Genomic DNA, 15,000 nt, shown 5'->3' with positions numbered 1-15,000 from the left:
AGAGCAGGCTGCTGCTGCCTGGGAGATCCATGCTGCATGTGGAGGTTAGGAGACCCAGAGCAGGCTGCTCCTGCTGCCTGGGACTTCCATGCTGGCTGTGGAGGTTAGGAGACCCAGAGCAGGCTCATGCTGCTGGGCAAAGACCCAGAGCGGGCTGCTGCTGCTGGCTGGAGATCCATGCTGCATGTGGAGGATAGGAGACCCAGAGCAGGCTCATGCTGCTGGGCAAAGACCCAGAGCGGGCTGCTGCTGCTGGCTGGAGATCCATGCTGCATGTGGAGGTTAGCAGACCCAGAGCGGGCTGCTGCTGCTGGCTGGAGATCCATGCTGGCTGTGGAGGTTAGGAGAACCAGGGCAGGCTCATGCTGCCTGGGACAAGACCCAGAGCAGGCTCATGCTGCTGGGCAAAGACCCAGAGCGGGCTGCTGCTGCCTGGGACATCCATGCTGGATGTGGAGGTTAGCAGACCCAGAGCAGGCTGCTGCTGCTGCCTGGGAGATCCATGCTGGCTGTGGAGGTTAGGAGAACCAGGGCAGGCTCATGCTGCCTGGGACAAGACCCAGAGCAGGCTCATGCTGCTGGGCAAAGACCCAGAGCGGGCTGCTGCTGCCTGGGACATCCATGCTGGATGTGGAGGTTAGCAGACCCAGAGCAGGCTGCTGCTGCTGCCTGGGACATCCATGCTGGCTGTGGAGGTTAGGAGAACCAGGGCAGGCTCATGCTGCCTGGGACAAGACCCAGAGCAGGCTGCTGCTGCTGCGGGGAGATCAATGCTGCATGTGGAGGATAGGAGACCCAGAGCAGGCTCATGCTGCTGGGCAAAGACCCAGAGCGGGCTGCTGCTGCCTGGGACATCCATGCTGCATGTGGAGGTTAGCAGACCCAGAGCAGGCTGCTGCTGCTGTGGGGAGATCCATGCTGCGTGTGGAGGTTAGCAGACCCAGAGCAGGCTCATGCTGCTGGCTGGAGATCCAGGCTGCATGTGGAGGTTAGCAGACCCAGAGCAGGCTGCTGCTGCCTGGGAGATCCATGCTGCATGTGGAGGTTAGGAGACCCAGAGCAGGCTGCTCCTGCTGCCTGGGACTTCCATGCTGGCTGTGGAGGTTAGGAGACCCAGAGCAGGCTCATGCTGCTGTGGGGAGATCCATGCTGCATGTGGAGGTTAGCAGACCCAGAGCAGGCTGCTGCTGCTGCCTGGGACATCCATGCTGGCTGTGGAGGTTAGAGAACCAGGGCAGGCTCATGCTGCCTGGGACAAGACCCAGAGCAGGCTGCTGCTGCTTGCGGGTAGATCAATGCGGCAGTGGGAGGATAGGAGAACCCATGAGCAGGCTCATGGCTGCTGGGCAAAGACCCCAGAGCGGGCTGCTGCTGCCTGGGGACCATCCATGCTGCATGTGGAGGTTAAGCAGACCAGAGCAGCCTGCCTGCGGCTGTGGGGAGATCCAAAAATGCTTGCGTGTGGAGGTTAGCAGACCCAGAGCAGGCTCATGCTGCTGGCATGGAGCATCCAGGCTGCATGTGGAGGTTAGCAGACCCAGAGCAGGCGGCTGCTGCCTGGGAGATCCATGCTGCATGTTGGAGTTAGGAGACCCAGAGCAGCAATTCGATTGATTGTGGGGAGATCCATGCGCATGTGGAGGTTAGCAGGACCCAGAGCAGGCTGCTGCTGCCTGGGCGATCCATGCTGCATTGGAGGTTAGAGACCCAGAGCAGGCTCATGCTGCTGTGGGGAGATTTCCATGCTGCATGTGGAGGTTCGGAGGACCCAGAGCGGGCTGCTGCAGCCTGGGAGATCCATGCTGCATGTGGAGGTTAGGAGACCCAGAGCAGGCTCCGCTGCTGTGTGGAGATCCATGCTGCATGTGGAGGTTAGCAGACCCAGAGCAGGCTGCTGTGCCTGGGAGATCCATGCTGCATGTGGAGGTTGGAGGACCCAGAGCAGGCTCATGCTGCTGTGGGGAGATCCATGCTGCATGTTGAGGTTAGCAACCCAGGCAGGCTCATGCTGCTGTGGCAAGACCCATATCAGCGCAGGCTCCCGCTGCCTTGGAGATCCATGCTGCATGTGGAGGTTAGGAGACCCGAGCGGGCTGCTGCTGCTGGATATCCATGTGCTGACATAGTGGAGACCAGAGCAGGCTGATCTGTGCTGGGAGCTCATGTGGCATTGTGGGACGGTTATGAGAGACACAGAAGCAGGATGCTCCTGCCTGGGGAGGATCCCTGCTGCTGTGGAGACCCAGGAGGACGCATGCTGCTGTGGGGAGATCCATGCTGGATGTGGAGGTTAGCAGACCCAGGGACCGGGCTATGCTGCTGGGCAAAGACCCAGAGCAGAGCGAGCTCATTCTGCCTGGGACATCCAAGCTGCATGGTGCGGGAGAAGAAACAGGGCCAGACTGCTGCTGCGCGGGAGACAGCATCCATGCTGCATGGGGAGGATGGAGACCCAGAGCAGGATCATGAATGTGGGCAAAGAACAGACGGGTGCTGCTGCCTGGAGATCCATGCTGAAATGTGGAGGTTAGCAAGACCCAGGGCCGACTGTTGTTTGCTGTGCTGCTGCTGTGCTGGCTGTGCTGGCTGCTGGGAGATCCCAGTGCTGCATGTGGAGGTAGGAGACCCAGAGACAGGCTCAGGCTGCGGGCAAAGACCCAGAGCGGGCTGCTGCTTCCTGGAGATCCATGCTGCGGGTGGAGTGGATGGGAACCAGAATTAAATAATACTAAAAAAAAAACAAGTAAAAAAAAAAAAAAAAAAAAAAAAAAAAAAACATTATATAATATTAATAATGATATTAATAATAATGATGATAAAGAGAGAGAGAAAACAAAAAAGAAAAAAAGTCCCCCTCCACACGGGGGGTCTGTGTCACGCAGCTCTGCCCCAGAATAGTGCACCTTTGGCTGGGCTATTGAGGCTGGACAGCTCCCTTCCAGCCCTGGAAGTCCAGCATGGGGTGGATACGAATCCCTGGAGTAGCTCATCCCAGCCAGACCATGGGTACAATTTTGATTTTTTTTTCTAAGTTCTCCAGCATGGGTGGGATACAAATCAGCTGGAGTACTCATCCCTGCTTTACCATGGGTACAATTTTGATTTTTTTTTTCTAAGTTCTCCAGCATGGGGTGGATACGAATCAACTGGAGTAGCTCAACGGAGAAAAAGAAACCATATATAATAATAATGAATAACTACTAATATTAATAATAATAATAATAATACTAAATTAAAAACCGTAAACAACAACCCAGTTCTAATAATATAATAAATGGATATTACTCATGATTGATGATACAAGCAAAGAGAAACGACAAAAAAGAAAAACGTCCCACATCCAGGCACAGGGGGGGTCCTGTGTCACGCCCAGCTACTGCACCCAGAATAGTGCCACCCCTTGGCTGGGCTTGTGACGCTGGAAGCTCCCTTCCAGCCCTGGCAGTCCAGCATGGGGTTGGATACGCACTTTCCAACTGGAAGGTAGCTTCATGCCGCCATACCATGGGTACACTTCTTGGTTTTTTTTCTAAGTTCTCCCGCATGGTGGGTGGATCCGAACTCAGCTGGAGTAGATAGCTTCATCCCAGCTTTACCATGGGACCAATTTGATTTTTTTTTTTCTCAGGTTCTCCCAGCATGGGGTGGATACGAATTTAACTGGAGAGTAGCTCAAAGGAGAAAAAAGAAAATATATATAATAATATAATAATAATAATATAATATAATAATAATAAAAAGTAAAAAAAAAACAGTTATCATAATATTCATAATGATATTAATAATGATGATGATAAAAGAGAAGCGAAAAGACCCAAAAAAGAAAAAAAGTCCCCCTCCAGCCACAGGGGGGGGTCTGTGTCACGCAGCTCTGCCCCAGAATAGTGCACCTTGGCTGGGCTTGTGACGCTGACAGCTCCCTTCCAGCCCTGGAAGTCCAGCATGGGGTGGATACAAATCAACTGGAGTAGCTCATGCCAGCCATACCTGGGTACAATTCTTGGTTTTTTTTCTAAGTTCTCCAGCATGGGGTGGATACGAAATCAACTGGAGTAGCTCATGCCAGCCATACCATGGGTACAATTCTTGGTTTTTTTTCTAAGTTCTCCACAATGGGGGGTACAAATCAACTGGAGTAGCTCATGCCAGCCATACCATGGGTACAATTCTTGGTTTTTTTTCTAAGTTCTCCAGCATGGGGTGGATACGAATTTAACTGGAGTAGCTCAAAGGAGAAAAAAGAAACATAATAATAATAATAATAATATAATATAATAATAATTAAATAATAATAATAATAATAAATAAAAAGTTAAAAAAAAAACAGTTATAATATATTAATAATGATATTACAATGATGCTGATAAAAGAGAAAGAAAAGACAAAAAAGAAAAAAAGTCCCACCTCCAGTCCATCATAGGGGGGGTCTGTTCACGCAGCTCGTGCGCGATGGCCTACGTCGCCCCCGGCCGATCGAAAGGGAGTCGGGTTCAGATCCCCGAACCTGGAGTGGCGGAGACAGGCGCCGCGAGGCGTCCAGTGCGGTAACGCAAACGAACCCGGAGAAGCTGGCGGGAGCCCCGGGGAGAGTTCTCTTTTCTTTGTGAAGGGCAGGGCGCCCTGGAATGGGTTCGCCCCGAGAGAGGGGCCCGTGCCCTGGAAAGCGTCGCGGTTCCGGCGGCGTCCGGTGAGCTCTCGCTGGCCCTTGAAAATCCGGGGGAGAAGGTGTAAATCTCGCGCCAGGCCGTACCCATATCCGCAGCAGGTCTCCAAGGTGAACAGCCTCTGGCATGTTGGATCAAGGGGGTCAAGGGAAAATCGTACGAAACGACGCCTTCGGCCGTACAGCCGCAATGATTTTGAATACCGTACGTACGGATTTACACATACAATCTGTATGTATGTGTTCGTTACGAGGTAGTGTACGTACGCGCGCAATAAAAGCTCCAGCATTTCGCCCGCTTGGTCCAAGTCGGCGTTTCGTACGGGCGTGCCGCCTTCCGTGCACCATGTGATGGCGCTCTCTTCTAGATTTAGCGTATCGGGGGGTGTCGGAGGGGGGGGCGCGTACGAAAGGAAGGATAGCTGTACGTTACAACGGATTAGACCGCCCAGGATAGCGCCACCAACGTGTCGGAAAGTGCACTGCACGAACGCAACTACGGAGGGGTGGCGAAGCTTCTGCTATTGGCCGAGACCGTGGCTTATTTAAATTAGGGGCGTTTTTTAGGGGCCAAGGTGTACATAAGGAGGGAGGCTGTACAGAACTGGTTCCATTGCTTTACAATGGAAGGTGTACAGAAGGAGGGAGGCTGTCCGGAACTGGTCCCATTGCTTTACAATGGCTTATTGGCCCACCCAGCATAGCGCCACCAACGTGTCGGAAAGAGCACTGCACGGACCAACTACGGGCGGGAAGGGAAAAGTGGGGAAGCTTCTGCTATTGGCCGAGACCGTGGCTTAATTAATTATGCGTGTTTTTTAGGGGCCAAGGCGTACATAAGGAGGGAGGGTGTACAGAACTGGTTCCATTGCTTTACAATGGAAGGTGTACAGAAGGAGGGAGGCTGTCCGGAACTGGTCCCATTGCTTTACAATGGCTTATTGGCCCACCCAGCATAGCGCCACCAACGTGTCGGAAAGAGCACTGCACGAACCAACTACGGGCGGGAAGGGAAAAGTGGGGAAGCTTCTGCTATTGGCCGAGACCGTGGCTTAATTAATTATGCGTGTTTTTTAGGGGCCAAGGCGTACATAAGGAGGGAGGCTGTACAGAACTGGTTCCATTGCTTTACAATGGAAGGTGTACAGAAGGAGGGATGGTGTACAGGCCTGTCCAAATATCAATAGCACCAATGGTGGTGGGGAATGGTACTGCAGCATATGGCCAAGAGTGGAAATCTGGGCCCGTTTTGTTTCTGGAGCTATGCCACCAGCCAAGCAATATTTGATTTTTGATAATTGAGGCCTTTGCAGCTCATGGATTTGGACCAAACTTATAAATGCTCATTTCCTGGAAGTGCTCTACAACATGCCACTAACCACATCTTCTTATCTCATTGCTAAAAGGAAGTAGCTATAGGAAGGGGATACAGGTATGAGCTCTTACCCGTTGGTAGATGCCTCAAAGGGGCTCCTGTATGCCGAGTTTGAGCTGGAACAGACAAACCGTGTGTGAGCTGTGTGCCATCAAAGGTTGCAAATTTTCACCTTTTGACCCCCACTGTGTCCACGTGGAACCACCCAGGGAGTTCAAAATCACAGGTTCTGCTCCTCATAAGGTCACCTACAAAATATGTTAAAATCAGCCTCCTGTGAAAAAAACAACAAAAGCTGTTTGCCCCAAAAAATTCAGCCAACTTCCTAAGGGTTCAAGACAGTATTTGAGTCTCAAAAGCTGAGGAAGAAAGGTTTATTTATGCGCAGTGATACCAAACTTTAGATATGAGTTCTAGCTCACCCCTCAACCGCCGTCTGTGATTTTTGTGCCTCTGGGTGCTTGCGTCTAAGAATGGCAACCGTTTGAAGTATGAAAAAGAGATGCACAAAACACAGAGAAGCAGTGTGTTTTGTGCCACTGTTCAGCATAGGAGCATCGTAGCCTCACAAACTTGGTACCAAACGAAAGAGTACATAGAGACGATCGAAACAAGCCCACTTGAGCCCATGTAGCTTTTTCCTTTGTCTCCCAGCAGCTGGGTTTTTCACCTTAGTTAGGAGGCCTCAATAGGCCTCCTAGAAACCAGTGTTCTGGGCCACTGTTTAGCAAAGCAGCATCGTAGCCTCACAAACTTGGTACCAAACGAAAGAGTAAATAGAGACGATCGAAACAAGCCCACTTGAGCCCATGTAGCTTTTTCCTTTGTCTCCCAGCCAGCTTGTTTTTTCACCTTGCTTAGGAGGCTCAATAGGGCCTCCTAGAAACCAGTGTTCTGGGCCACTGTTTAGCAAAGCAGCATCGTAGCCTCACAAACTTGGTACCAAATGAAAGAGTAAATAGAGACGATCGAAACAAGCCCACTTGAGCCCATGTAGCTTTTTCCTTTGTCTCCCAGCAGCTGGGTTTTTCACCTTAGTTAGGAGGCCTCAATAGGCCTCCTAGAAACCAGTGTTCTGGGCCACTGTTTAGCAAAGCAGCATCGTAGCCTCACAAACTTGGTACCAAACGAAAGAGTACATAGAGACGATCGAAACAAGCCCACTTGAGCCCATGTAGCTTTTTCCTTTGTCTCCCACCAGCTGGTTTTTTCACCTTGCTTAGGAGGCTCAATAGGGCCTCCTAGAAACCAGTGTTCTGGGCCACTGTTTAGCAAAGCAGCATCGTAGCCTCACAAACTTGGTACCAAATGAAAGAGTAAATAGAGACGATCGAAACAAGCCCACTTGAGCCCATGTAGCTTTTTCCTTTGTCTCCCAGCAGCTGGGTTTTTCACCTTAGTTAGGAGGCCTCAATAGGCCTCCTAGAAACCAGTGTTCTGGGCCACTGTTTAGCAAAGCAGCATCGTAGCCTCACAAACTTGGTACCAAACGAAAGAGTACATAGAGACGATCGAAACAAGCCCACTTGAGCCCATGTAGCTTTTTCCTTTGTCTCCCAGCAGCTGGGTTTTTCACCTTGCTTAGGAGGCTCAATAGGGCCTCCTAGAAACCAGTGTTCTGGGCCACTGTTTAGCAAAGCAGCATCGTAGCCTCACAAACTTGGTACCAAACGAAAGAGTAAATAGAGACGATCGAAACAAGCCCACTTGAGCCCATGTAGCTTTTTCCTTTGTCTCCCAGCAGCTGGGTTTTTCACCTTAGTTAGGAGGCCTCAATAGGCCTCCTAGAAACCAGTGTTCTGGGCCACTGTTTAGCAAAGCAGCATCGTAGCCTCACAAACTTGGTACCAAACGAAAGAGTACATAGAGACGATCGAAACAAGCCCACTTGAGCCCATGTAGCTTTTTCCTTTGTCTCCCACCAGCTTGTTTTTTCACCTTGCTTAGGAGGCTCAATAGGGCCTCCTAGAAACCAGTGTTCTGGGCCACTGTTTAGCAAAGCAGCATCGTAGCCTCACAAACTTGGTACCAAATGAAAGAGTAAATAGAGACGATCGAAACAAGCCCACTTGAGCCCATGTAGCTTTTTCCTTTGTCTCCCAGCAGCTGGGTTTTTCACCTTAGTTAGGAGGCCTCAATAGGCCTCCTAGAAACCAGTGTTCTGGGCCACTGTTTAGCAAAGCAGCATCGTAGCCTCACAAACTTGGTACCAAACGAAAGAGTACATAGAGACGATCGAAACAAGCCCACTTGAGCCCATGTAGCTTTTTCCTTTGTCTCCCACCAGCTTGTTTTTTCACCTTGCTTAGGAGGCCTCAATAGGGCCTCCTAGAAACCAGTGTTCTGGGCCACTGTTTAGCAAAGCAGCATCGTAGCCTCACAAACTTGGTACCAAATGAAAGAGTAAATAGAGACGATCGAAACAAGCCCACTTGAGCCCATGTAGCTTTTTCCTTTGTCTCCCACCAGCTTGTTTTTTCACCCTGCTTAGGAGGCCTCAATGGGGCCTCCCAGAAACCAGTGTTATGTGCCACTGTTTAGCAAAGGAGCATCGTAGCCTCACAAACTTGGTACCAAACGAAAGAGTAAATAGAGACGATCGAAACAAGCCCACTGGAGCCCATCTAGCTCTATATTTTGTCTGCCAGCAGCTGGTTTTTGACCTTAATGAGGCCTTAATCAGGGCCTCCTAAAAAGAAGTGTACCAAACTTGGTACTGTCATGGTTTTCAGATGACGAGCCCACATGCAGATACGATCGGGAAGCAAAGCACAGTTTTAAAATGTTTATTTAGGAAACAGGCAGATATAACGGACGGGACTACGGACAACTCGGCAGGGTCAGAACGTCACGGCTGGAGAGACTGCAAAGAGAAGAAGAGTAAGTGACTCTGAAAGGTGAACCAGGAGAACTACTAGAAGCTGCACTGCTTACCATAAAGCTGGGCAGAAGTGGGTGACAGATGGATTGACCAGAGTGAGGGAAGAACCAGCAGGATCCAGAAGCACCAAAAACTGTGACAAAAACAGGGAGATCCAAAATTAGTTCAAAGTTCAAAGATGAAAAAACTCACCAGCAGGTTTTCAGGAGTTGGGTCAGAGGCCACGTCGTACCACCACTGCTTAAGGCTCTGGCGTCTTCCATCTGTCAGCGCTCTGCTTAAGAAGCCAGAGGAAGCCGCCTGCAACGAGCTGCAGGTGTGGGCCACACCCCCTCAGCCAACTAGGCACACCTGAGGAGTAGAGTTAGAGCAGGACAACACAGAGGGCCAAGGTGTACAGAAGGAGGGAGGCTGTACAGGCAACATGGAAGTACAAAACGGTTCTCTGCCCCCTATATATAGGGGCTAAGGGGTGTAGCAGAGTGGATAACAACACTGCCTGCCACCCAGAGGAGCAGGGTTCGAATCCCACCTCAGCCATCATATTCTCATTTACAACATTAAAGTAAATAAACAATTTAGACTTGAAATATTTTTCTAATTTCTTAATAGGGCTCTGGAAGGGAAATTTGGAAACAGATTTAATAATAATTTGAACATTATCTTTTAAAAAGTGGCGTTTTTTTTTTTCGATCCTAGATGTACATAACACGGTAGCAGACGTACATATAAATTGTACATAACACGGTAGGTTACGGCTGAAGGGTGGGACTCATTGGAAATTCAAGCTCCACTGTTGTGTCTGAAACTGCACTACAACGACCAAACTACGGGGAGGGGAACCAGCTTTTGCTATTGGCTGAGAGCGTGGCCTATGTAATTATGTGGGTTAAGGAGGGGCTCAGGTGTACAGAAGGAGGGAGGCTGTACAGGCAACATGGAAGTACAAAACGGCTCTCTGCCCCTATATATAGGGGCTAAGGGGTGTAGCAGAGTGGATACAACATTGCCTTCCACCCAGAGGAGCAGGGTTCGAATCTCACCTCGGCCATCATATTTTCATTTACAAATTAAAGCAAATAAACATCTTGGTACTTTGAAAATTTTTCTAATTTCTTAATAGGACTCTGGAAGGGATATTTGGAAACAGATTTAATAATTAATTAAAGTGTACATAACACGGTAGGTTACGGGCTGAAGGTGGGACTCATTGGAAATCAAGCTCCACTGTTGTGTCTGAAACTGCACTACACGACCACAACTACCGGGGGAGGGGAACAGCTTTTGCTATTGGCTGAGAGCGTGGCCTATGTAATTATGTGGGTTAAGGAGGGGTCAAGGTGTACAGAAGGAGGGAGGCTGTACAGGCAACATGGAAGTACAAAACGGCTCTCTGCCCCCTATATATAGGGGCTAAGGGGTGTAGCAGAGTGGATAACAACATTGCCTTCCACCCAGAGGAGCAGGGTTCGAATCTCACCTCGGCCATCATATTTTCATTTACAAAATTAAAGCAAATAAACATCTTGTACTTTGAAATATTTTTCTAATTTCTTAATAGGACTCTGGAAGGGATATTTGGAAACAGATTTAATAATAATTTGAACATTATCTTTTAAAAAGTGGCGTTTTTTTTTTCGGTTCTAGATGTACATAATGCAGTAGCTGACGTACATCTAAAGTGTACATAACGGCGTAGCTGCCGTACATATAAAGTGTACATATCGCAGTAGGTTATTTTTAATAAATATAAACTGTAACCTGCTCTACCAAACATTTAGAGATGTTGCCTGATGTATGTCAGAGCTCCAGCAGGGGGGGTCATCGTTCCAGCACTCTAGCCCAGCGAGAGGCACTCTTCCTGGGGAGAGGTCTGTGACTGAGACCCCCCAAGCCTGGAGGTGGAATTTTTAAATATGTGTCAAAATGTCTGTGAGTAGTGGTAAGAGCTTAACTTAGCTTATCACTCATTTATTTCCTACAGTTTTCTCAAAACAGCGCAGGTTTTGTGGATGAGATGCTGCCAAAACCTGTCCCCGGGGGAACGATCGGTCAGCATCTCACTGGAATGAGCTCCAGCAGGGGGGGTCATCGTTCCAGCACTCTAGCCCAGCGAGAGGCACTCTTCCTGGGAAGAGGTGTGTGACAGAGACCCCCCCAGCCTGGAAGTGGGAGATTAATTTTTTTTTTTTAAATTTCACATTAAGGGTCTGGAAGCTATATTTGCAAACGGGTTAAATAATAATTTTAACATTATATTAAAATAAGTGGCGTATTTTTTTTGAGTTCTGTCTCCAGCATGGCGTGGATACGAATTTAACAGGAGTAGCTCAAATTATGCCTATGGTAAGGCAGACTTCCAGAAGGGGGGGTCCAGTCAAGCACTCTAGCCCAGCGAGAGGCACTCTTCCTAGGGAGAGGTCTCTGACAGAGACCCCCCCAGCCTGGAGGTGGAATTTTTAAATGTGTCAAAATGTCTGTGAGTAGTGGTAAGAGCTTAACTTAGCTTATCACTCATTTATTTCCTACAGTTTTCTTAAAACAGCGCAGGTTTTGTGGATGAGATGCTGCCAAAACCTGTCCCCGGGGGAACGATCGGTCAGCATCTCACTGGAATGAGCTCCAGCAGGGGGGGTCATCGTTCCAGCACTCTAGCCCAGCGAGAGGCACTCTTCCTGGGAAGAGGTGTGTGACAGAGACCCCCCCAGCCTGGAAGTGGGAGATTCATTTTTTTTTTTTAAATTTCACATTAAGGGTCTGGAAGCTATATTTGCAAACGGGTTAAATAATAATTTTAACATTATATTAAAATAAGTGGCGTATTTTTTTTGAGTTCTGTCTCCAGCATGGCGTGGATACGAATTTAACAGGAGTAGCTCAAATTATGCCTATGGTAAGGCAGACTTCCAGAAGGGGGGTCCAGTCAAGCACTCTAGCCCAGCGAGAGGCACTTTTCCTGGGGAGAGGTCTCTGACTGAGACCCCCCCAGCCTGGAAGTGGGAGATTAAATTTTTTTTTTTTAAATTTCACATTAGGGGTCTGGAAGCTATATTTGCAAACGGGTAAATAATAATTTTAACATTATATTAAAATAAGTGGCGTATTTTTTTTGAGTTCTGTCTCCAGCATGGCGTGGATACGAATTTAACAGGAGTAGCTCAAATTATGCCTATGGTAAGGCAGACTTCCAGAAGGGGGGGTCCAGTCAAGCACTCTAGCCCAGCGAGAGGCACTCTTCCTAGGGAGAGGTCTCTGACAGAGACCCCCCCAGCCTGGAGGTGGAATTTTTAAATGTGTCAAAATGTCTGTGAGTAGTGGTAAGAGCTTAACTTAGCTTATCACTCATTTATTTCCTACAGTTTTCTTAAAACAGCGCAGGTTTTGTGGATGAGATGCTGCCAAAACCTGTCCCCGGGGGAACGATCGGTCAGCATCTCACTGGAATGAGCTCCAGCAGGGGGGGTCATCGTTCCAGCACTCTAGCCCAGCGAGAGGCACTCTTCCTGGGAAGAGGTGTGTGACAGAGACCCCCCCAGCCTGGAAGTGGGAGATTCATTTTTTTTTTTTAAATTTCACATTAAGGGTCTGGAAGCTATATTTGCAAACGGGTTAAATAATAATTTTAACATTATATTAAAATAAGTGGCGTATTTTTTTTGAGTTCTGTCTCCAGCATGGCGTGGATACGAATTTAACAGGAGTAGCTCAAATTATGCCTATGGTAAGGCAGACTTCCAGAAGGGGGGTCCAGTCAAGCACTCTAGCCCAGCGAGAGGCACTTTTCCTGGGGAGAGGTCTCTGACTGAGACCCCCCCAGCCTGGAAGTGGGAGATTAAATTTTTTTTTTTTAAATTTCACATTAGGGGTCTGGAAGCTATATTTGCAAACGGGTTAAATAATAATTTTAACATTATATTAAAATAAGTGGCGTATTTTTTTTGAGTTCTGTCTCCAGCATGGCGTGGATACGAATTTAACAGGAGTAGCTCAAATTATGCCTATGGTAAGGCAGACTTCCAGAAGGGGGGTCCAGTCAAGCACTCTAGCCCAGCGAGAGGCACTTTTCCTGGGGAGAGGTCTCTGACTGAGACCCCCCCAGCCTGGAAGTGGGAGATTAAATTTTTTTTTTTTAAATTTCACATTAGGGGTCTGGAAGCTATATTTGCAAACAGATTTAATAATAATTTGAACATTATCTTTTAAAAAGTGGTGTTTTTTTTAGGTCCTAAATGTACATAACGCGGTAGCGTACGTACATATAAAGTGTACATAACGCGGTAGCTGGCGTAAATCTGAAGCGTACATAACGCGGTAGCGTACGTACATCTAAATTGTACATAACGCGGTAGCGTACGTACATATAAAGTGTACATAACGCGGTAGCGTACGTACATATAAAGTGTACATAACGCGGTAGCTGCCCTACATCTAAAATGTACATAACGCGGTAGCGTACGTACATATAAAATGTACATAACGCGGTAACGTACGTACATATAAAGTGTACATAACGCGGTAGCGTACGTACATATAAAGTGTACATAACGCGGTAGCGTACGTACATATAAAGTGTACATAACGCGGTAGCTGCCCTACATCTAAAATGTACATAACGCGGTAGCGTACGTACATATAAAATGTACATAACGCGGTACGTACGTACATATAAAGTGTACATAACGCGGTAGCGTACGTACATATAAAGTGTACATAACGCGGTAGCGTACGTACATATAAATTGTACATAACGCGGTAGCGTACGTACATATAAAGTGTACATAACGCGGTAGCGTACGTACATCTAAATTGTACATAACGCGGTAGCGTACGTACATATAAAGTGTACATAACGCGGTAGCGTACGTACATATAAAGTGTACATAACGCGGTAGCGTACGTACATATAAAGTGTACATAACGCGGTAGCGTACGTACATATAAAGTGTACATAACGCGGTAGCGTACGTACATATAAAGTGTACATAACGCGGTAAGCGTACGTACATATAAAGTGTACATAACGCGGTAGCGTACGTACATATAAAGTGTACATAACGCGGTAGCGTGCCCCTACAATCTAAAATGTACATAACGCGGTAGCGTACGTACATATAAATGTACATAACGCGGTAAGCGACGTACATATAAAGTGTACATAACGCGGTAGCTGCCCTACATCTAAAATGTACATAACGCGGTAGCGTACATACATATAAATTGTACATAATGCGGTAGCGTACGTACATATAAAGTGTACATAACGCGGTAGCGTACGTACATATAAAGTGTACATAACGCGGTAGCGTACGTACATATAAATTGTACATAACGCGGTAGCGTACGTACATATAAAGTGTACATAACGCGGTAGCGTACGTACATATAAAGTGTACATAACGCGGTAGCGTACGTACATATAAAGTGTACATAACGCATTAGCGTACGTACATATAAAGTGTACATAACGCAGTAGCGTACGTACATATAAAGTGTACATAACGCGGTAGCGTACGTACATATAAAGTGTACATAACGCATTAGCGTACGTACATATAAAGTGTACATAACGCAGTAGCGTACGTACATATAAAGTGTACATAACGCGGTAGCGTACGTACATATAAAGTGTACAAAACGCATTAGCGTACGTACATATAAAGTGTACATAACGCGGTAGCGTACGTACATCTAAAGTGTACATATCGCGGTAGGTTATTTTTAATAAATATAACATTGTCTTATGAAGTTCAGCATGTGGCTACCACTGTTACAAACTGTAACCTGTCCTACCAAACATTTAGAGATGTTGCCTTATGCATGTCAGAGCTCCAGCAGGGGGGTCATCGTTCCAGCACTCTTACCCAGCAAGAGGCCCTCTTCCTGGGGAGAGGTCTGTGACCAAGACCCCCCCAGCCTGGAAGTGGGAGATTAATTTTTTATTTCACATTAGGGGTCTGGAATCTATATTTGCAAACGGGTTAAATAATAATTTTAACATTATATTAAAATAAGTGGCGTATTTTTTTTTAGTTCTGGCCCGACGGCAGCGGCAAAGGGAGTCTATGGGTCCTGTACGGCCGG

Source organism: Fundulus heteroclitus, unplaced genomic scaffold (genome assembly GCF_011125445.2).
Source record: "Fundulus heteroclitus isolate FHET01 unplaced genomic scaffold, MU-UCD_Fhet_4.1 scaffold_264, whole genome shotgun sequence".
NCBI lineage: Eukaryota > Metazoa > Chordata > Actinopteri > Cyprinodontiformes > Fundulidae > Fundulus > Fundulus heteroclitus.
Note: the sequence above shows the minus strand (reverse complement) of the source record.